Consider the following 24,267-nt stretch of genomic DNA (forward strand, 5'->3'; position numbering starts at 1 on the left):
TGATAAGCATGGATGATGAAACAAAATACAGACGGCTGTCATGGTGTGAAGACAACAATCTATCTCTCAATGTCGACAAGACAAAAGAGATAATTGTGGACTTCAGAAAATCACATCCTGACCACATCCCACTCAGCATCAAAAAGTTTAGATGTGGAGACTGTTAGAGTACCAAGTTCCTTGGTGTGCACATAACTGAGGAACGTGCGTTGACGCATAACACCTCATCACTAATCAAGAAAGCCCAGCAGAGACTACACTTCCTGAGGCGGCTGAAGCGAGCAAGTCTCCCCTTCCATCCTCACCATGTTCTACAGAGGCCCCATTGAGAGTGTTCTAACCAACTGCATCACTGTCTCGTATGGCAACTGCAACATATCTGACCAAGCACCTGCAAAGGATAGTGAAGACAGCAGAGAACTTTATTGGGGTGCCTCTCCCTTCACTACAGGACATATTTTACAAACGCAGTGTCCCTAAGACCTGCAGCATTGTGCAGGACCCTTACATCCCTCACATGGACTTTTCACAGTTCTGCCATCTAAGAGAAAATACTGCAGCATCACAGCCAGATCTGCTAGGCTGCAGGATAGTTTTACCCCAAGCTGTCAGACTCTTAACACTATGCTGCCCCTGGGATCTTCCACACTGCCTCAACCACTTCTAAAAACAGAACTTTTATATATGCAAACCACTTTCCTGCAAAAGACTAGTGTGCATGTAGAAAAGAACTGAAAATCTCATACTGATCTTTAACTATTTTGCACACTGCACTGACATTCTTTGATATCCTTCTGCTGTGAAGCATTCTGACCTGTCATTGTTTACACATGTCCTAAACAACTACAGGGAGTGCAGAATTATTAGGCAAGTTGTATTTTTGAGGATTAATTTTAATATGGAACAAACACAGTGCTATCAGTCAATCCAAAATGTTAATAAACCTGAAACCTGAATGTTTCACAACGGAAATGTGAGTGTGAACATCATCAGGGGAATACATATGTGCGCACAATTATTAGGCAACTATTAGTGTGCAGATTTATTATGCAACTAAAGGAAAAATGAAAATTTTCCCATCTCACTTGTTTATTTTCATCTGTTATAGTGAGAATAATAAACAAACACCTCAAAATTTACAAATAAACATCTCTGACATTTCAAAAACAATAAATCAATCAATCAATGACCAATATAGCCACTCTTCTTTCCAATAACAGTCATAAGCCTTTCCATTCATGGAGTCTGTCAGTTTCTTGATCTGTTGACGATCAGCTTTTGTGGAGCAGTGACTACAGCCTCCCAGACACTCTTCAGAGAGGTGTATTGTTTTTCTCCCCCGTAAATCTAGCGTTTAAGAAGTGCCCACAAGTTCTCGATAGGGTTTAGGTCAGATGAGGAAGGGGGCCATTTCATTATTCCTTCATCTTTAAGGCCTTTACTGGCTGGCCACGCAGTGAGAACTTCGATGCAAGTGATGGAGCATTGGCCTGCATAAAATCATGGTCTTTTCCTGTATCACTGTTTGAAGAAAGTGTCTTGAAAAACTGGCAGTAGGTTTGGGAGTTGATTTTGAGTTCATCTTCAATGCAAAAAGGTCCAACTAGCTCATCTTTAAAAATACCAGCTCATACCAGTACCCCACCTCCACGTTGGAGTGGAGCTCTGTGCCACTTACTGATCCACAGGTCCATCCATCTGGTCCATCAAGAGTCACTCTCATCTCATCGGTCCATAAAACCTTTGAAAAAATCTGTCTTCAGATATTTCTTGGCCCAGTTTTGACGTTTCAACTTATGTTTCTTGTTCAGTGGTGGTTGGGTTTCAGCCCTCCTTACCTTGGCCATGTCTTTGAGCACTGAACACCTTGTACTTCTGGGCACTCCAGGTAGGTTGCAGCTCTGGAATATGAAAGTACTGGAGGATAATGGGTTCCTGGTAGCTTCACATTTGATTAGTCTCAAATCTTTGGCAGCTAATTTGCGTCTTTTGTTCTCAATACGTTTCTTGCGACCCTGTTGACTATTTGCAACAAAATGTTTGATGGTTCTGTGATCACACACCAATATCTTAGCAATTCAAAAGTGCTGCATCCCTCTGAAAGACTTTTACAATTTTGACTTTTCAGAGTCAGTTAAATCTCTTTTTGGCCCATTTTGCCTGAGGAAAACTAGCTGCCTAATAATTCTGCACACCTTGATATAGGGTGTTGATCTCCTTAGGCCACACCCTCCCTCATTACACAAATACACATCACCTGACGTGCTTAAATCCAATAAGCATTCAAGTTAATACAGCTTGGAGTTGGAATATACGCATTAAAAATGATGATATGGTCAAAATACTCACTTGCCTAATAATTCTGCACTCCTGTATTATCATACACTGATAATTTCTGCATTATCTATATCTATTATTTATTTAAAATATTACATATTTATTGACTATATTTATGTATCAGATTGCTTAATACCATACATTGCATCAATGTTCATATTGTTTACTACACGTCAATATTGCTGCTACTTCTTTGTCTTGTCTTTGCACAATGTCTGGTCTTGTTTGTGTTTTAATTTTAAATCTTAATTTTAATTTTAAAATTTTAATTCTAATTTTATTTTTGTATTTGCACTTCATGTTATTACACTGTGGACCCTGAGCTTCACAATTTCGTCTATCTGTATACAGTACTTGTACATAGTGAGGCAGAAAGGATGGGCGTCTTTGAAATGGCTAGAACTCACCACTAGGTGGAGAGACAGATGTCTTGGTAGGTGGCAGTTAGGTTCACAAAGTCTTAGCATTTTTTTATTTTCTTTTTAGTTGAAGCCATGGAGCCGTGGACGATAGAACACCACGTTTTTGCGTACGACTATTTTGTCAAGAACAACCAATCTATTACCGCAGTTCAGCGTGAGTTTCGTTGCCATTTCAATATCCACAGAAATAAAGCTGTTCCCGCTCGTAACACTATCCTACGTTGGGTTAAAGCACTTACACGAGGTACACTAATGAACAAAAGACCTCCGGGGCTACATGAATGCACGTACCCTGAAAATGTGGAAAAGCGTCACGACTAGCTTTGCTGCGCAGTCCAAGTCGATCTGCTAGGAAGCATTCTTCTGAACTTGGCCTCAGTAATTGTTTGGCAAGGCGTATTTTGCATTTAGACCTGCATTTCCATCCCTACAAATTGTCAAATGCTATTTGAATATGAACTCAAATCTTTCAATGGTTGAGATGCGATAAAGTTCGCTTTGACTTTAACTTGAATTCCTTTATTGTAATTGTATGGTACAATAAGATTAAATATGCAAATCCTCCATAAACTTATTTTCCTATAAAATGATAAAATAACAATAATAATAATACGATAAAAAACAATGAAACATATACAGTATGAAAGCAAAAGTACAATATAAATGAACATATTGTGCAGGTAGTGCACATGGTTCATAAAATGGCTCATGTTGTCAAAGTTACAACTGAGGTCATTGTAATTATAAGTACAAACAGTGGAGCACCTGATGGACTGTTTGAGTGGGTTTTAGCTCTTGGGATGAAGCTGTTTCTGAGCCTCAGGATACGTGCAGAAAAGTTTCTGACATGTTTGCCAGATGGGAGTTCAAATAGACTGTGCGCATGGTTGGATGTAATCCATGCAGATGCTGGTGGCTTTCCTGAGAAAGTGTGTGCTATAAAAATCCTCCAGGGCTAAAAGCTATATCCCTATAATCCTCTGTGCTCTTGACACAACCTGCCATTGAGCCTTGCGATCAGCTGTTGTAGAGCTGTGATTCCACACTCTGATACAATGGGTTAAAATACTCTAAGTGGTACACTGAGAGTAACAAAGCTAAAGCAGTTGTGATATTTGGAATAGCTTGGCCATTCAGTGTACCATTATATTGTTACAGGTTGATTACAATCAGGTGCCTTTTTTATTTTATTAATTTTATTGTAATCATTCCGTAGAAACAGATACATTTTACAAAAATAGGATTAAAAAAAAATCAACCCCACCCTACAATCAGGTACCTTAACACTAGAATTACCAGAGTCTACGAAAAAATCGTAGATCCGGCCCTCCTTAAAACCGTTCACACTTCTCCCAGCTTCTTTTGTCCTGTAAATGTGCTGATTAAGGCGAGTATCAAGCAGCGGCTATTCCATACCCACTGTCGCAGAACGTTCACTAATTTCTCCCAGCTCATGCCTTGTTTGATTATCTGGGGTGAAGTGGAGTTTTAGATTGGAAATAATAGATCGTTATTTGGAACACCGCATTTCATGTTGGCACCGTTTCTACAGTAATCTGTGTAAACACATTGTTAAAACAGAAATTTTGTCACATTTTATTAATAAATGTTTCAAAATGTAGGCATGGATAGTCTCTATAGCTTAGTGGTAAGAGTCTTTCATTCTTTTAGTTTGGTGGGCTTGCCGTGCCTCAGAGACCCAAGTTCGATTCCCCTCCTGCGTCTGTACTTGGGTTGTTACTTAGAGTCAGATCGGGGAGGGAGGGTTAGAAGCGCGTGAGCTTATTCAGTACAAGCAGGAACAATGCACGTTGATCTTTTTATTTTCTTTTCAGTACATGTGCCTTCCTGTTTATTTATATATCTAGATACTTCTCCGCCTGTCTGTCTCCTATTAACAGTGCTCTGTCTGTGTGTTATGGATCTTAAAAATAACAGTTATAAGGACACTTGTTCATGTTAATTGCAGTCTCATTTGTTAAAAATATTTTAAAAGGAGCATCCCACATGAAAATATAACGATCTCATTTACTGACATTGCATACCAGTTTATAAATTTTATGTCCGTCCGTGAGTGGAGATAAAGGCGGTAGATTGTACACAACAGGCAAAAATAGCGACCACTTGATAACAGTATTAGCTATAATGAATGAAAGCATGAATTAATCAACGGAAATAACCGCAATCGACATTTTAAACTTAACAATTTACTTAAGAAAAAAAGAAAAAGCGCCCAGCACGCAGAAAGCAGGCGGCTTGCAGGCAGGCAGTGGCGCCATGGTTAAAAAGAAAAAAGTCACACTTCCTCCTACCGGCAAATCGAACTTGAATCTCTGAAGTACGGTAAGCATGCTGCACTCTAAGAGGAAAAATCATAGAGCTACGCCACAGAAGCTGTTGTGAGGTTCTTCAACCTTTGTGAAAGTGTTTATTTGATCTTTGGAAATTAGGCTTCAAACATTCTATAGTTTATGTCTACATTTTGCAACATTTATTACTAAAATATGACAAAGTTTATGTTTAAACAATGTGTGTACACAGATTACTGTAGAAACAGAACACACATGAAATGCATGTGTTCCAAATAACGATCTATTATTTCCATTCTAAAACTCCAGCAGTTGAGTCACTTCCAGATAATCAAACAAGGCATGAGCTGAGAAAACTTAGTGAACGTTCTGCAACGGTGGGGATGGAATACCTGGCTGCTTGCTGCTCTTTAATCGGAACATTTAGAGACAAAGGACACTGGCGGAGAAGTGAGAATGGTTTAAGGTGGGCGGATCTACAAGTTTTTAAGTAGACTATGGTAATTCTAGTGTTAAATTTATAAACGATCGTGGTTTATTTTAGTATACAGTGGAACCTTAGATTGCGAATGACTTGGTCTGCTAGTGTTTTGCAAGACGAGCAAAAATTTTTAAGAAATTTTGACTTGATGAACGAGCGAGGTCTTGCAATACGAGTAGTATGCATACGCTTCGTCCGCCGAGCTTAACGTGATCACAACTTCTCACTCTCACTCACTAACTGTGGGATTGTGGCTCACTCATTATAGTCAACATCCGTGTTAGCATATACTGTTAGTGTATGTGCGAAAATGGCCCCCATGAACAAAAAGGTTGAAAAGGAAGGTGGCAAGAAGAAGGAGATGATTACGGTGGAAATCATTGAGAAGCACGAACGAGATATGCAAGTGGCTTACATTGCAAGATTTTATAACGAGTCTCGTCGACAATTTGCACAATATTAAAGAAGAGAGAAATAAGGGGCTAGATGCAACAAAGGAGTCACAAGAGTATCAAAGCAATGGCCACGTGTTCTGGAAGAAAAGTTGCTTCTCATGTGATTCCGTGAGTTGTAGTGAAAATCATCCTACACAATAATCCTCCTCCTCTTCTCTCTCTCCTCTCTCTCGTCTCCCTCACACCAGCCACGATTCTTTCAAAGGTAAAGTGCAGGTTATTTTGTTTTATGTATTTTACTTTACATTTTGTATTAATCATTTTATATAAATATTTGTGGGTTGTGAAACTAATTATCTGAGTTTCCATTATTTCATATGGGAAATTCACTTTGATATACGAGTGCTTTGGATTATAAGCACGTTTCTGGAATGAATTATGCTCGCAATCCAAGGTTCCACTGTATTTGATAAAGCCTGTGTCATGGATGTGAATTTAAAAACAAAGGGAAACCACAAAGGAACAGTAGGACTTCTTTGAAGATGGCTGCTGCCAGTTTGCAATACCGAGCAGAAGCGTGTACGCAAGAGGAGGTGCTGTGGTGAGAATGTGTGTGGCTTTACACCAAGTTCAGTTTTATACATTGTGATGTGAGCATGGAAATGGGTATGCAACATTTTCCTGTGCATGTACTGTTTATACATTAGACCCTTGGTCTTAATCAATATGTTCAAAGGCAAGCTTTAATCTTGCAATAATGTCCTTTTGGAAAGCAAATACTTTTCCTGGCACACAAAATTTGTACTTTCCTCTAACTTTTCAAAGATTTACTTGCAAGTCCTGTAATGAAACTTTGGGGTTCCCAGAGACTTCTTTTGTATGAAACAGTCAGTTCTTGAGCTCAATTTGCTGGGCCAGCCAGTCCTTGACAAATTAGCAATCTTTTCAAATCTACATCACTTGCAGATGATTTTTCCTTACAGTGGAATGATTGATTTCAAATAATTTGGAGAGTTTTTGAAATTCCTTGTCTGCTTATATAATTCACAACCTTCTTTCTGATACAACAACAACATTTATTTATATAGCACATTTTCATATAAACAGTAGCTCAAAGTGCTTTACATAATAAAGAATAGAAAAATAAAAGACACAATAAGAAAACAAAATAAATCAACATTAATTAACATCGAATAAGAGTAAGATTCAATGGCCAGGGGGGAAAGAAAAAACAAAAAACTCAGGCGGCTGGAGAAAAAATAAAATCTGTAGGGATTCCAGACCATGAGACCGCCCAGTCCCCTCTGGGCATTCTACCTAACATAAATGAAACAGTCCTCTTTGGATTTAGGGTTCTCACGGAAGGGCTTGATGAAGATGGTCACGTAGAATTCTGGCCTCTGAGTGCTCTTTTGATTTTGGGCTGCTGACATCACACATGTCAGCAACAAAAAGACACCAAAACCTATACTGTATATCTGTGGTTTAAATATGACAGGCTCCACCTGCATAACCCCTAAGTAGTTTCTAATCATTGACACCCAATCTGGAATACCTGATTTTGATTTTATGGCTATGACGTGGTGATAAAATGAAGGTGGGTGCTTACTTTTAAATCTGAATTTTAATTATGAGAATAAATACACCATGTCAATTTTATGTGTCATTTCTTAAAGTATATCACCTCTATCTGTGTGTACTATTTGCCTGAAGATCTAATGTTTGTCTGTTTAAATATGTTGAAAAAGTCAACAGTTTCTATGAGTGTGCTTTTCACATGACTGTAAATGTATTAAGCTCCATGTTTATTTATATTACAGTATACTGTATAAATACATATAAAAGGATTTTTCACATTGCAATTTTAATTTGTATTTGTATTCCAAAACCCAGTTTGGACAAATATTTCTTTGAGTGAACTTGTTTATATTTGTTTAATTATGTTAAGCAAGAATGGAGTAAAAAAATGCTTATTCAACTTAGCAGTTAATGGTTATATTTCTCTTTGATTTGTGTACTGGCCTCTCCTTGAAAGATTTGCTTAATTCACATTGTTTGCTAAAACAAAGAAAAATTACTCTACAATTAGGAGATTGTGTTACATTATTTTTCATTTATTCTAAGGAATGATTTACATTTTGAAATTTCAAAACCTGCCTTTGAGAAAGATTGGCAAATTTTCAAGCATGTCTACCTTAAAACAGATACACAATCTATGCTTCTTTAATTAATTAGTTTACTGTTTCATACATACCTTTAGAAGGTAGTTAAACCTGTATATATTATATTTTGAACATTTTCTTTTTATTCATCTGATATCTGCTCCTGATAGTACAGACATTAAAACTATGAGTAATGAAAGTCTTCATTAAATTAAAAACTGAATCATATACTGTATTACACAAGGTAGCTTCAGCTTGTGAAGAATGTAACAGAAAGCCTCAGTTAAATATTAAAAGGCTAAAGACCATACCTTTTTTCTCTAAAGTAATCTGGAAGGCTACCAATATATACAAAAGCAAGGTTTTGGAATGAGCCAAGTAAATAGGAGATGGACACCCTGTGGCCAGAAGGCAACAATATACTTCTTGGGTAATGGTGGAAAGGTAATCCGTCCATCAGGAGATTATTTGTGCTCATTAAGCACAAAACATTTATAGTATTTACAAGTCAGAATGTAAGAATGCTTGACAGGTAAATAGAAGGTGAGGGTCAATCCTTTGGTCAGGTGGCCAATATGTCTTTTGGATCAAGGTAATGGTGGCTGTGTGGTATAGCGGGTCCACACCTCTCTCAGCAAAGGCCAGTTTTTAAATAAATAATCACAGCAGCTCACGGCGGCTTAGTAAGGGTGTGGTGGCTGTAACATGATCTCAGGGCGATCTGCGGTGTGGCGTTTCTCACCTAGTGCACAGGTGAGGGACTGCCACATCGGTGATTGTTCCTGGGATTGCTAATGTGCTGCAGCTGCTATGGCCCCCCTCAATATAAAGAAAGCGAGTGGGTTAAAGAGAGCGAAAAAGAACAAAATGGAAAGGGAGAAAGGGCGGAGGTTACAGGAAGCGGCGAGCAAGTCGGTGCTAGAGAGAGAGAGAGAGAGAGAGAGTGGTGTGAGTGGGCGGCGGCGAGCGAGTGAACAGCTTCATAGCAGCTGTGTGGAAGCCTGGGCGCTAGGCCAACACCCAGGAGTCGTAGTAGATGTCGCTCCCGCCGAGTGATCAAGTAGCGGGAGTGACCAGTGAAAGGACGACTGGCCACAGAAGACTGGAAAGGCAGCGGGAGTCGGGAGGCTTGGTGGTGGATTCCCCAGCATGTGCGTCCTGGCGTTGGGTGTGAACCAAGTCTTGGGCCTGGGATGAGTGCTTGTCCGAAGCCAGGATCGGGAGGGCCTCAGACCCGTGTTGATGTGATGAGAGAAAGGGCAGCTGCAGAGAAGGCGTCTAAGCCTGTTGCAAAGCCCAACCGGAGAAGCAGGTGAGGCAGCTAGCACGAACTTGTTATTGATTTTAAAGACTGTTTCCTGGTGAATGTTTTAACCTGGTGTTAAAGTGTTGTTCTATTCATTGACTTTTAACCTCCATGATTGTCACTGTTTTTATAGGTTATTTATTTGATAAAGATTTTGAAGCACTACACTTTGTGGACACTTTGTTTTGTTTTGTTGGATTTTAAATAAAAGCACTTTGCACCTTTTTACATCATCCCCTTGCTCAAATGTTATTGCCTCACTGTCTAGCTCACTTGGTTATATCTATCGCCGGTGTTGGGTGCATGGAGCAGAACCCGCATCGTAACAGGCTCATATGGAACAATTATATCCATTAGAAATTCATCAGTGTTTATTGGGCATTACAAACTGTTGGTGACAAGGCAAAACACAGGAATGTAGGAGTCAGACAATGATGAGAAAAATATGAAGAGTGAAGTAATCTCATAATATGAAATTGTATTAAAACAAGGTACTGCTGAATGTCCAGTGCTCACTTCATTGAACTGAGATAGGTTTTGTGCATTTTGCAATAAAGTGTATTCTGAGTGTCCATCCTGAGACTCTGAGTATTTCATTTAAAGCTACAGCAAGTCCATTTTCAATAACAATAGCAAAACAATACAAGTTTGTCAAATGCTGGGAGAAGCATGCAGTATAAGATGCACCTCTGGTTATGCAACACCAGATAAAGAAGCTGTAATTTTAAAACAATCCCTCATTTACAAATGAAATGTAATATGGATAAAATTATGTGAGCATCACTCTGTAGCACAGAGTGAAGAAATATGTACTCAGTATTTACATTAAAAGCATTACTCAAACACTCTCAGAGCTACATTATTTGCACATTATAATGGCTTAATATTTCTCTGATTGTATTTTTGGCAAAGCTCCAAAGCTGCTTTCCATCATGGTCCAAAGCAGCCAACAACATTATCTTGAAACTTCAACTAAAATTTTAACTCTCCATAGGTACATTTTCAAAAATTGTATATTTAAGAAATGTGAACTACAATTAGTCACTGACCCTCCACTCAAGTAGGCATTTCCTAGAACTGTTTGTTAGTCTCTGACATTTTTTTTCCCTTTACCTTTATGCTGAATTCTTCCAGCTGAGTGAGATTAGGAATCAAATCAGGGCTTTCACTTGGCAATTCAAGAACCCTCCATTTCTTTCTTTCCAGCCATTCCTTGGTGCATTTACTGGTATGTTTAGACTAGAGTTATTGACATGTTACAAGGTCCACTTTTGGTTGTGCTTCAATCTTCTGACAGATGATCTCACATTATCCTCAAGCACCCTCTGGAACAATGAAGAATTCATAGTGTATTCTATGGCGGTGAGCTTCCCAGGCTCTGATGCAATAAAACAACACCAAGTCATAACATTTTCACCACCATGCTTTATGAATAGTATCAGGCTGTTCTGGTCAAATACTGCCTTTGTTTTTATCAAACATGCCCTCTGATGCTGTTTCCAAATAAATCTGTCTTTGCTTCATCTGTCTAGAGCACATTTTGTAGAAATCCTGGTCTTTGCCTAGGTATCAATGAGTAAACTTTAGTCTTGCTTTAATATTCTCTCTGGATAGGAAACGTTTTCTCCTAGCACATCTCCCATGTAGATCTAATGTGTGCAGCCTCTTTCTAATGGTAGACTCATACACTTTGGCAATAGCTGTGGCAAGAGCTACCTGAAAGTCCTATGATGAAATTCCAGAGACTCCTTTCGGCATCTTACATTCTGCTCTGATGTTGAATTTGCTGAAGGGAACCTGGCCTGGACAAGACAGCAGAGGCTGGAAACCTTTTCACTTGGACAGTGGAATGATTGATTTCAAATTGTTTGGTGACCTTTTCAAATTCCTTCCAAGACTCATAGACATCTATAAAGCTTACTTCTGAAACCCTCAGAGCGCTCTTTTAATCTAGGCATGGTTATAGCACTTACTTCAACAACAAAGAGCAAATCAAACCAAATGTCTGAGGTTTAAAAAGACCAGTGGCTCAAAGATCCTCTCTAATGATGTTCTAATCCCTGGTGTATCTACTTTAATTCTAATTTTAGATATTTGAGGTAGCAATAAATACTGTATAGGGATGTACTCAATTTTTCCACATGTGAAAAAACAAGAAGTAGAATTTAATAATCTGAAATATTTTTTCTTCTTCAGTTTATGCAAAACACACAATAATACAGCTAAAATTGTTTACTGGACACAGCTCTCCAAATTAAAACTGTCTAAAATATATCAGGGATTGCACCATAATTGTGGATGATTGCATGCAGCTCTGGCTTAGCTTGGGAATATGTTTGGGACTATGTTAATTTAAACCCTTTTAGGAAAACATTTTTTTTTATCTGTCAGGTAGTGTTACAGTCATTGCAAATCCTTTTACAGCAGTCTTTGGAGTTATTTCAGATTATCTAGACTATCTCATGATAAACTGACTAATATTTCCTACAGTGCACTGTTAGTATGTCAACTAGTTCTCTTCAATTGAAAGGACTTAATGCACCCTCTTTTGCAACTTAATGAAAAATACTTTATCTGTATATATAAAATTATAAGGGATGTCTGTCATGGAACAACCTGTACACTCCAAGCCTTTGAAGCTTGATCTTGGTCTCAATCGACAGCTTATGCCATGACACATACAAGCGTGACCCAGGATTTCAATGTGAAGTAATCTCATAATAAGAAATTGTATTAAAACAAGGTACTGCTGAATGTCCAGTGCTCACTTCATTGAACTGAGATAGGTTTTGTGCATTTTGCAATAAAAGTGTATTCTGAGTGTCCATCCTGAGACTCTGAGTATTTCATTTAAAGCTACAGCAAGTCCATTTTCAATAACAATAGCAAAACAATACAAGTTTGTCAAATGCTGGGAGAAGCACAGTATAAGATGCACCACTGGTTATGCAACACCAGATAAAGTAGCTGTATTTTTAAAACAATCCCTCATTTACAAATGAAACGTAATATGGATAAGAATTATGTGAGCATCACTCTGTAGCACAGAGTGAAGAAATATGTACTCAGTATTTACACTAAAAGCATTACTCAAACACTCTCAGAGCTACATTATTTGCACATTATAATGGCTTAATATTTCTCTGATTGTATTTTTTGGCAAAGCTCCAAAGCTGCTTTCCATCATGGTCCAAAGCAGCCAACAACATTATCTTGAAACTTCAACTAAAATTTTAACTCTCCATAGGTACATTTTTCAAAAATTGCATATTTAAGAAATGTGAACTACAATTAGTCACTGACCCTCCACTCAAGTAGGCATTTCCTAGAACTGTTTGTTAGTCTCTGACATTTTTTTCCTTTTACCTTTATGCTGAATTCTTCCAGCCGAGTGTCCATCCTGAGACTCTGAGTATTTCATTTAAAGCTACAGCAAGTCCATTTTCAATAACAATAGCAAAACAATACAAGTTTGTCAAATGCTGGGAGAAGCGCACAAGTATAAGATGCACCTCTGGTTATGCAACACCAGATAAAGAAGCTGTAATTTTAAAACAATCCCTCATTTACAATAGAAATGTAATATGGATAAGAATTATGTGAGCATCACTCTGTAGCACAGAGTGAAGAAATATGTACTCAGTATTTACATTAAAAGCATTACTCAAACACTCTCAGAGCTACATTATTTGCACATTATAATGACTTAATATTTCTCTGATTGTATTTTTGGCAAAGCTCCAAAGCTGCTTTCCATCATGGTTCACGGTGGTACTGAATTTTGCCCTTAATTTCTTCTCAAGGCCATAGATAACATTAACATTACTGAACACTGCTTTGCTGATGACACCCACATCTTTACAAATAGAGTGTAACTGCAACAGAGGTGCAAACTACAAGCACAGACAAACATCATACACCTTCCACCAGTTAAAAGTTCTTCATCACAGCTTTAACTCCATTATGGTACACCACTCTTCAAGCTTTTGATTTAATGTTTTATCACTTTCTTGCATTGCTTCATGTTTGTGTTGTCCATGCTGTTTTCTTTTTCCCCAAGATATGGTGTCTATTTTATTCAAAATTCATAGTCAACTCTTTCATTATATTGGTGGACTTTAACAGTTTCAGACCCATTTTATTTGGTCAGTGTGTTTCACTAGCACTATCTAAAACTAGAAAAATAAAATTTTCTTTATGTGATACTATGCATTGCTTATTTAGAGTTTAGTAAAATTTTATCAACCTTATTCTAAAATTAGCCTGCCAAGTACCTGCCTGGGTCTCTACAAATCTCATAGATTGGATGAACCCAGTGATGACCTTAGCATACTTTTCCAAATCTGATGAGGAGCCATAAAAATTTCCTAGTCTGTAGATTCAGTTTAACCATTACCTCTTTAATCTGCTTGTTTTGTTCCTTACACTTCAGTGTCTACTTCTAAGCTTGCAGCATCAGTCTTGACCGTTCAAGATTAAGTTAGGTTGTAACCAGCATTGGCTCCAAACCAAAATGATAAATGGGCGTGGGGATCTAAAATGCTAGGGGGCATAGTTTGATAAAGTTCTACAAATTCAACACGTAACAGTATACCTTACACCAGGGCTGGCGTTAAATAATTCCGCTGGACAAGGTACACTTTTGCTGCCATTTCACCACAACCCGACATATTCTTATAGGACCGGAGACGATAAACTCAGATACAGCACATACTGCTGTACAGGTTTTACAAAACACTGCATTCCCTGAACACTGGATAAAAAATCTATAAAGAATGTATTGCTTTTGTTAATAATCCAGCAATAATAGTAATAATAATCCTCAAACTGACACAGTTTAGGAGACACAGACATAGCAAAGTAACATTAAATGATCAACTCTGAAATAGAACTACAACAGCTGACTGTAAACATTTTGCTAATGACTGCTTTAGCTCAAAGTACCTGTATAAGTATCTCTTAAATGAGCTTACCTTAAAATTTGTGTTAAAATTACACATATTCTGTTCTCTGTTCTTCACCACCGTCTATGACTTGATGATTATACTCTTCACAGTTACTCAGGACATGCTGGGAAAGATCTCCATAGCCAGAAAAACCTGATGCCATGTATTGACTGGGTGTTGAAATTGACTTCTTTGTATTAAGCTATGGTAAACTTTAGCAACCTTTTATCTGATTTGGCAAAAATTATGATCACGTAGTACTGATGGGGGATTCTAATGTACACATTGATGTGGAAACTAACACTTTTAGCAAATGTTTACTTATTTGCTAAATTCAGTAGGACTTTGTCAGATTGTCAAGGCCCAACTCATAATCATTAACACACATTAGATTTAATTATAACTTACAAAGTTGAAATTCAAAATTTAAATATTACTCCATTAAATGAAGTTATTTCCGATCACTACTTAATTACATTTGATTTAGTCCTTCCCTTGCCAATGCACTCACAGATTAAAACAAAGACTTTGCAACATCTAGATTGTAATTCAGTTTCAAAATTTATAGATACCTTGAGTAAGTCGAGTGTAATTGTGGAAAACCATTTAGATCAGTTAACATCAAATGTAAAGCGTGGAAAACAATTTAGATCAGCTAATATCACATTATAATGAGACCTTGAGAGATCCTCTGGACACAGTAAGCCCCTTAAAACAAAAGTGATCAAAGCACATAGAAACTCTCCTGGTTTAATGAAAACACTCATGCTCGTAAATTAGAGTGTCGAAAACTGGGCGGAGATGGAGAACAACAAAGCTGACGAGGTAAGAAGACGATATCGGGGCAGCCGAGTGGCGCAAAGATAAAAAATAAGATTAAATCGAGAAAATGGCGTTATAAACCGTCGGTGCCTTCTGTGATCCTGGGAAATGTAAACTCACTACCAAATAAGATCGACGAACTGGCTGTGCTGGTGAAAATGTCAGAACCTACAGAGAATGCAGCTTGCTGTGTTTTAGTGAAACATGGCTAACGTCTATCATCCCAGATGCTAGCGTGGAGCTACCGGGTTTAGCACAGTTAGAGCGGACAGAGACGCAAGTACCTGTGGAAAGAAAAAGGAGGAGGACTCGCTCTCTATGTCAATACAAAGTGGTGCAACTCAGGACATGTAAGCGTTAAAATCTCCACTTGCTGCAGGGACATCGAACTGTTGGCCATAAGTCTGCGCCCCTATTACTTGCCCAGAGAGTTTGGACACGTGATTGCTGTTATTGTTTACATCCCCTCAAGCGAGCGGAGATGGCGTGTGACATCATCCATTCCGCAGTTGCTAAGTTACAAACGCAGCACCCTGAGGCACTTGTGCTAATCGCTGGAGACTTTAACCATGTAACGCTGGATAAAACATTACCTGCCTTCTCCCAGTATGTGGATTGTAACACTCGGGAAACAGGACTATTGACCTACTATATGCAAGCGTTAAAGGCGCATACAGCGCCACCCACTGCCTGCGCTTGGGAAAGCAGATCATAACCTGGTTCTGCTTCAGCCTCAATACAAACCAAGAGTGAGGCGCTACCTACAACCACACGCTCATTCAGGAAGTGGTCCCTGAGGCAGAGCAGGCTCTGAGAGACTGCTTTGGAACTACAGACTGGGATATATTGCTGGGTCACATAGTGAGAACATTGAAGAGGCTGTTGAATGCACAACTGATTACATCAACTTCTGTATGGACATTGTAGTTCCAGTAAGAACAGTATGCTGCTATGCTAACAACAAGCCATGGATTACAAGTGACATCAAGGGCCTTTTGAACCAGAAGAAAAGGGCTTTTAAAGGTGGTGATAAGCATGAGCTGAAGTGCGTGCAGAAGGAACTCGAGTCCAGCTCAGGGTGCGAAAGAGCAGTACAGGAGAAAGCTGGAGCAGAAGTTGCAGAACAACAGTATGAAGGAAGTGTGGGATGGGATGAAGATTATCACTGGCTGCAACTCGAAGCGGGTGCGCCATCGAGACAGGCGTGGAAGAGCAAACCAAATGAACAACTTCTTTAATAGGTTTGATCACAGTAACCCACTCTCACCTCGAGTACTGCATCCTCCAACCATCCTTCTGCTGATACCAGCATAGGTGAGACATCCCCACCCACAATTACAGCAGCCCAGGTGAGCAGAGAGCTGAAAAGACTTTGTGCCAGCAAAGCAGCGGGTCCAGATGGTGTATCGCCACGATTGCTGAAGGCCTGTGCGTTGGAACTGGGGAGTCCTCTACAGCGCATCTTCAACCTGAGCCTGGAACAGGGAGAGTCCCAGGCTTTGGAAAACATCTTGTATCACTCCTGTCCCAAAGGTATCACGTCCTAGTGAGCTGAATGACTTCCGGCCTGTTGCTCTGACGTCACATCTGATGAAGACCATGGAGCGGCTGCTGCTTCACCACCTGAGGCCACAGGTCCGTCACGCCCTCGACCCTCTGCAGTTCGCATACCAGGAGAAGGTGGGAGCGGAGGATGCCATCATCTATATGCTTCATCGATCCCTCTCCCACCTGGACAGAGGCAGTGGTGCTGTAAGAATTATGTTTTGGACTTCTCTAGCGCCTTCAACACCATCCAACCTCTGCTCCTTAGGGATAAGCTGACTGAGATGGGAGTAGATTCACACCTGTGGCATGGATTGTGGACTATCTTACAGACAGACCTCAATATGTGCGTCTTGGGAACTGCAGGTCTGACATTGTGTGCAGCAATACAGGGCGCCGCGGGACTGTACTTTCTCGGTCCTGTTCAATCTATATACATCAGACTTCCAATATGACTCGAGTCCTGCCACGTGCAAAAGTTAGCTGATGACACTGCTATTGTGGGCTGCATCAGGAGTGGGCAGGAGGAGGAGTACAGAAAGTTAATCAAAGACTTTGTTAAATGGTGCGACTCAAACCACTTACACCTTAACACCAGCAAGACCAAGGAGCTGGTGGTGGATTTTAGGAGGCCCAGGCCCCTCATGGACCCTGTGATCATCAGAGGTGACTGTGTGCAGAGGGTGCAGACCTATAAATATCTGGGAGTGCAGCTGGATGACAAATTGGACTGGACTGCCAATACTGATGCTCTATGTAAGAAAGGTCAGAGCAGACTATACTTTCTGAGAAGGTTGGCATCCTTCAACATCTGCAGTAAGATGCTGCAGATGTTCTACCAGACGGTTGTGGCGAGTGCCCTCTTCTACGCGGTGGTGTGCTGGGGTGGCAGCATAAAGATGAAAGGCGCCTCACGCCTGGACAAACTTGTTAAGAAGGCAGGCTCCATTGTAGGATTAAAGTTGGACAGTTTAACATCTGTGGCAGAGCGACGGGCACTAAGCAAACTCCTGTCAATCATGAAGAATCCACTGCATCCACTTAACAGTGTCATCTCCAGACAGAGGAGTAGCTTCAGTGACAGACTTTTGTCACTGTCCTGCTCCACTGACAGACTGAGAGATCGTTCCTCCCCACACTATGCGACTCTTCAATTCCACCGGGAGTAAATGCTAACATTAATTTTATTTTAATTCTTTTCATTTTATTACTATTTAATTTAATATTGTTTCTTTGTATCAGTATACTGCTGCTGGATTATGTGAATTTCCCTTGGGATTAATAAAGTATCTATCTATCTATCTATCTATCTATCTATCTATCTATCTATCTATCTATCTATCTATCTATCTATCTATCTATCTATCTACATGTCTTTCAAATTGCATGGACAGAGAGTGTTAAAAATATAAAAAGCTCTCTTTAAAGCTTGCTTAGAATACTATTCTACAATAATAGATATCAATAATAAAAATCCTCGGGCCCTGTTTAGAACAATTGCTAAATTAACAAATGGGAATTCAGATCTACAATGCAAAATACCAACAGATATTAGCAGCACAGTACAAACTGCATACTAGCTTAACAGACCCTGCCTCACATTGCATTCAGCACTTTAGTAATTTTAATCCTGTAACTGAGCAGGAAGTCTTAACTTTAATTTCTAAAATGAAGCCCACTACTTGTTCCCTAGATCCAGTGCCAACAAAACTAGTAAAAAGTGCAATGGATGTTCTTGCAGCCTATTCTAAACATTATCAATAGTTCATTATTGCATGGCACAGTACCTGATGCACTAAAAGTGTCAGTCATTAAACCATTACTTAAAAGTCAGACCTAGACCCACACATACTAAATAATTATAGGCCTATTTCAAATTTACCCTTTCTCTCTAAAATACTAGAAAAAGTAGTTGCCAATCAGCTTCAGTCACACCTTACGCATTACAATTTATTTGAGAAATTCCAGTCTGGTTTCCGCACTGGTCATAGTACAGAAACGGCACTAACGGGTTGTAAATGACATTCTGATATCCTCTGATGAAGGAAACTCCACTGTAATTATGTTGTTAGACTTAAGTGCAGCATTTGACACCATTGACCATTCTATTTTACTGCACAGGCTAGAAAATGATGTTGGGCTTACAGGCACTGTACTGTGATTGCTTGGTTTAGTTCTTATTTATCAAATCGATTCCAATATGTACAGAAATGTGCTGACAGTACTCCATCATTATACACAGAAGTGAGATATGGTGTCCGCAGGGCTCAGTACTGGGACCTTTACTGTTTTCACTTTACATGCTTCCACTGGGATCTCTCATTAGGAAACATAATGTTAATTTTCACTCGTATGCAGATGACACCCAGTTATACCTTTCATTTAGATCAAATGAAGTTTCTCCGATGTTGTCTTTAATTAGTTGTGTTAGTGAATTAAAGGAGTGGATGGATGAGAACTACTTGTCTTTAAATACAGATAAAACAGAGATGTTAATTGTTGGAGGGAATGACACTGATCACAACAATATTTTGTCATCATTTAACTCAGTTGGAATCACCATTAATTTTACTGAATCAGCCCACAATCTAGGAGTTATCTTTGACTCTAGCATGTCATTTAAAGCGCATATTACAAAGTTGTCCAAATCATGTTTCTTCCATCTTAAAAATGTTGGGAAATTAAGGCGCTTTCTAAATAAACAGGATTCTGAGAAATTAATTCATGCATTTATCTCTAGTAGGATTGACTACTGCAATGCAGTGTTCACTGGCTGTTCAAACTGTTCTCTATACAGCCTCCAGTTAATCCAAAATGCTGCTGCAAGAATTATTACAAGAACAAGAAAATATGAACACATAACTCCAGTTCTTAAATCCTTACACTGGCTCCTGGTTAAGTTTAGGGCAGATTTCAAAATCCTCCTTTTAACATATAAAGCATTAAATGGCCAAGGTCCGGCTTACTTGTCTGAACTTATCATGACTTACAAACCTGAGCGCACATTAAGATCTCAAGATGCCGGTCTGCTTATGATTCCAAGGATTAATAAAATAACAGTGGGAGGTCGAGCTTTTAGTTACAGGGCCCCTAAACTGTGGAATGGTCTGCCTGCTTATAAGAGATGCCCTTGGTCTCAGCCTTTAAATCCCGGCTGAAGACTCACTACTTCAGTTTAGCATATCCTGACTAGAGCTGCTGATTAACTGTACATACTGCATCTCTGTTGTTAGTCATTAGCACTAAAACATAAGTAACATGATAGTTATAATTTGTTACTAACCCTCACCTATTCTGTTTCTCTTCTCGGTACTCAAATGTGGCACTTGGTGCACGGCCCACCTGCCAAGTTGTTTTGCCTGCCTAGGTAAAGTCATCCCTGATGGAGGATCGCAGGAATCATGGGAAAGAGGGGGTCCTTTCATCGGATTGGCTGGCCAGCACTGTTTCAGCTGTGGAATGGCCAAATGGGGAGGCAGCTTGATGGATGAGGTCTCCAGGACTCTAAACAAATCAAATCATATTATGTGATATCATCTACTTTTAAATTCTGCTACATACTTCTACAATTTTTATTTGTATACTGTATTGAGGATTTGTTCTTTTCTGTGTATTGTATTGTATTGACCCCCTTCTTTTGACACCCACTGCATGCCCAACCTACCTGGAAAGGGTCTCTCTTTGAACTGCCTTTCCCAAGGTTTCTTCCATTTTTCCCTACAAGGGTTTTTTGGGAGTTTTTCCTTGTCTTCTTAGGCATTCAAGGCTGGGGGGTATCAAGAAGCAGGGCCTGTTAAAGCCAATTGCAGCACTTCTTGTATGATTTTTGGGCTATACAAAAATAAATTGTATTTTATTGTATTGTAAACAGGAATCATGGGTAAATGTTTAGAGAAAATTATTATACTTCATTACTATGGCTAAAGACTTGTGGGGATCTTACTTTTCAGTCCATTGCACCAAAATGGTGGAATAGCCTTCCTTGTGCTTTAAGGGCTGCAGATACAATTGATATACCTGTATTTCAAAACAGTTGAAGAAAGAATCTTTTAGATTAGTGCATGGGCAGCCATTTTGGCTCTTCTGCTTATGGTTAATTTGTACAACAACAACAACATTTATTTATATACAAAAAATGTAGCTCAAAGTGCTTTACATAATAAAGAATAGAAGAATAAAAGACACAGTAAGAAAATAAAATAAGTCAACATTAATTAACATAGAATAAGAGTAAGGTCCGATGGCCAGGGTGGACAGAAAAAAACAAACTCCAGACCGCTGGAGAAAAAATAAAATCTGTAGGGATTCCAGACCATGAGACCGCCCAGTTGTAGAATGTTAGTTTAAAATTACTTTTTACTGTTTGTAACTGTGTTTTAACTGTTTTCTATGGTGTACAGAACTTTGTGACTCTGTCTGTGAAATTAAGCTTTATAAATAAAATTAAAACAATTAAAAAAGTTACAAAACTATTCCACTGATATAAATTTAATATCGTGTCAATATTTGTAAATGTTAATATATCAATCTGTTTGATAGAACAGAAACAGCTCTTTTGTTAACAATGTATCTTCTGATGCAGAGAAATTGACACTTATGGCCTTTGGCAGAATTGACTACAATCCTGATGCATGGGTTTCACCATAATGATGAAATATTAAGTGGTAAACTGAGATAAGAAATTCAATACATACATAATGAACCACAATGTTAGTCCAAATTACCTCTTTTTTCTTTATTTTACTGTTAGAGGGCTTATGCGCAGACATTACATTAACTTTAATCCTTATGCTGGACTCCATATTCTTTTAAAAGCGTAATTACCTATTATATCCCCAACTAATTGCTACAATAAGTTTAAATAGTTTCTCCTGATTATATATATTGTTAAACTGTAAAGGATACATAAACACTAATGAAGGTGCCCTTAAAAGCTCTGTTTGAAAGATATAATTATTTTCTTTTTGAGTAGTTCAAATCATTCTTATTTCCCCTATACTGAATCAAAAGTGTAACATTAATGATCCTAACTTAGAAATATTATCATATTACTCCAAGCATTAAATCAGTTAAATGTCAACCTAGATACAATCTGAACTTGTTTTAAAGATCATAGCTATCAAGAGGTTTGTTTTATTATGAACTTTGCACCATGTTGGAAGTTTGCTTTGCTAATCCTTTAAATTGTGTTTTTAGTATATTCTGTATGTGTATTATCGACTATTTTTAAGTTACCCTTTTCTTTATCAAGTTCGTTATTGGATTGGTCTACTCCCGCACCCTAAATAATAACACACACGCATACACAGATACACATACACTCAGACCCTAACCACAACAGTGCCCTATGAATGACACACACACAGTTGGCTAACTTTTAGCACTTAAAAGTAAAAGAACCACACAAATGCTTTAGGTATAACACAACTTGTCACTCTCTCAGCACATCAAGAGACTTATTTACTATCGGCACGGACAACATGCGATGTTTTAAATAGACCACAGACCTAAATATTACTTTTGGTCTCCAAGAAAATATTAAAACATACAAAGACTCAGTATCCTTGACTATAGGCCATTTATTAGCCAAGAACACCTTCTTCTCGCATTGCCCCTAACTTTCGAAAGCGCTCTCAGCCTTAAAACCCGCAGCGCAGAGCTAAATGGCAAAATCTCTAGCTGCTTCAGGTGCTCTTAGAAATCTACCTTATTACTTCAATCACTCTAGATATTAAGACAAAGCATAGAAAGATGAAAACAAGTTACTTTTTATTTAAAACAAATAATAATAGAAAATAAGTTTGATAGTAAAGTCTGGATAAAATAGTCTTTAAAAAGCTTACTGAAAGGAATCAGTGATGTCAAGGATGAAAGTCCCAGGCGGCGGTTGATTTAGCAAACGATGTTCATGAGAATGCTGTTAACTGACGATCGGATGAAAACTGGTTACACGTGTCTTTGTTGTATTCTCTGACGGCTCTTCCGTCGCCACTGTTTCTCTTCTTCATCTGCTTCCGACGTTGCTTAAAAATGAGGCATATTTATTATAAAGTTCCATGCCGTGGTTTCACAGCACATGAATGTTCCATGCACCTGATTGGCTGGCTGTCAATATGATGGATGAATTTTGCTCCCCAGGTAATAAAGTTCTTTGAGATTGCCTCAGTTCTTCCTTTCTCAGGCTGTAAATCCCATTGATGTCCCAGATGTCCATCCGTAAAGTAATCAAGAACCTGAGGTATCAGGTCCGGCTTTCTTTCTCAGGCTTTAACTGTTATAACAGTGAGGTATTCAAAAGAGGATATGTCTTTTTATTATAATGCCTCCTACATCTGGATTCATCTTGTTGGGTTTGAGCAAAATATAATACAGAATAAAATGTAGATTTTATACACCATAACAGTATGCTTCAATATTCTAGTTCTAAATCACTATAGAAAATACAACAAATTATATTTTTTCCTACTTACCACCGTAAGAAATGATGAAAAGAACATGCTCAGTCCTTTTGGAGTCTGATGCACAACTGGTGTAATATTAGCATGAAAATTTTGCATATTAGAAGCTAGGTTTGAGATAGACTCTGAGGACAAGATGATGTGGACAGAGTCATTTTCTGTAATTCCAAGTGATTCCAATATAGCCACATTGCTCCAGGTAGAATCTCTATAAAAATAAATAAAACATAAACAAACAAATAAATGCACTTTTGTTAGCATACTGTAACTATTTCAGCAAATTACTCTGACATATTTATATTGAACTTTGTTGTAATTAAGATAACAAAACGCAGCTTTTAAAGAATGTGTCCGAATGAAAAATCAATAAAAATTTAAAAATCAATCTATCAATCAATTATAAAATGTACTGTACAAATACAATATACTGGATAACAACTGCTATGTAATGCCATGGCTGGATGATAAAATTAATTTGTGTTTAAAAAGGTGTATCCTACAAAGACATTATATTTTGCTTTCTTTGCTTGAGGATTTAATATTAAAAATTTTGAGCAAAGTCAGTCAGTCAGTCATGATCCAACCCGCTATATCCTAACTACATGGTCACGGGGTCTGCTGGAGCCAATCCCAGCCAACACAGGGCACAAGGCAAGAACAAATCCCGGCAGGGCGCCAGCCCACTGCAGGTCACACACACACACTAGGGACAATTTAGGATCACCAATCCACCTAGCCTGCATGTCTTTGGACTGTGGGAGGAAACCTGAGCACCGGAGGAAAACCCGCTAAACACGGGAGAATATGCAAACTCCACGCAGGGAGGACCCAGGAAGCGAACCCAGGTCTCCTTACTGCTGCAGCAACGCTACCACTGTGCCACCGTCCCACCCATTTTGAGCAAAGTGCATACATTTTTATTTTTATTAATGAAATATGTACATATATAAAACAACAACAACATTTATTTATATAGCACATTTTCATACAAAAAGTAGCTCAAAGTGCTTTACATAATGAAGAATAGAAAAATAAAAGACACAGTAAGAAAATAAAATAAGTCAACATTAATTAACATAGAATA

The 24,267-nt window shown here is 38.5% G+C and overlaps 1 long non-coding RNA gene across 1 annotated transcript in view; it reads right to left on the reverse strand.

The window, feature by feature from the left end:
- Nucleotides 1–23,383, reverse strand: part of LOC120522153 — a 70,962-nt gene extending 47,579 nt beyond the window's left edge. Inside the window, exon 1 of the long non-coding RNA XR_005632300.1 lies at nt 23,196–23,383. This is a non-coding gene — a long non-coding RNA (uncharacterized LOC120522153). The remainder of the gene's footprint in view (nt 1–23,195) is intronic.
- Nucleotides 23,384–24,267: the final 884 nt, after the last annotated feature.

Source organism: Polypterus senegalus, unplaced genomic scaffold (assembly GCF_016835505.1).
Source record: "Polypterus senegalus isolate Bchr_013 unplaced genomic scaffold, ASM1683550v1 scaffold_1103, whole genome shotgun sequence".
Taxonomy (NCBI): Eukaryota; Metazoa; Chordata; class Cladistia; order Polypteriformes; family Polypteridae; genus Polypterus; species Polypterus senegalus.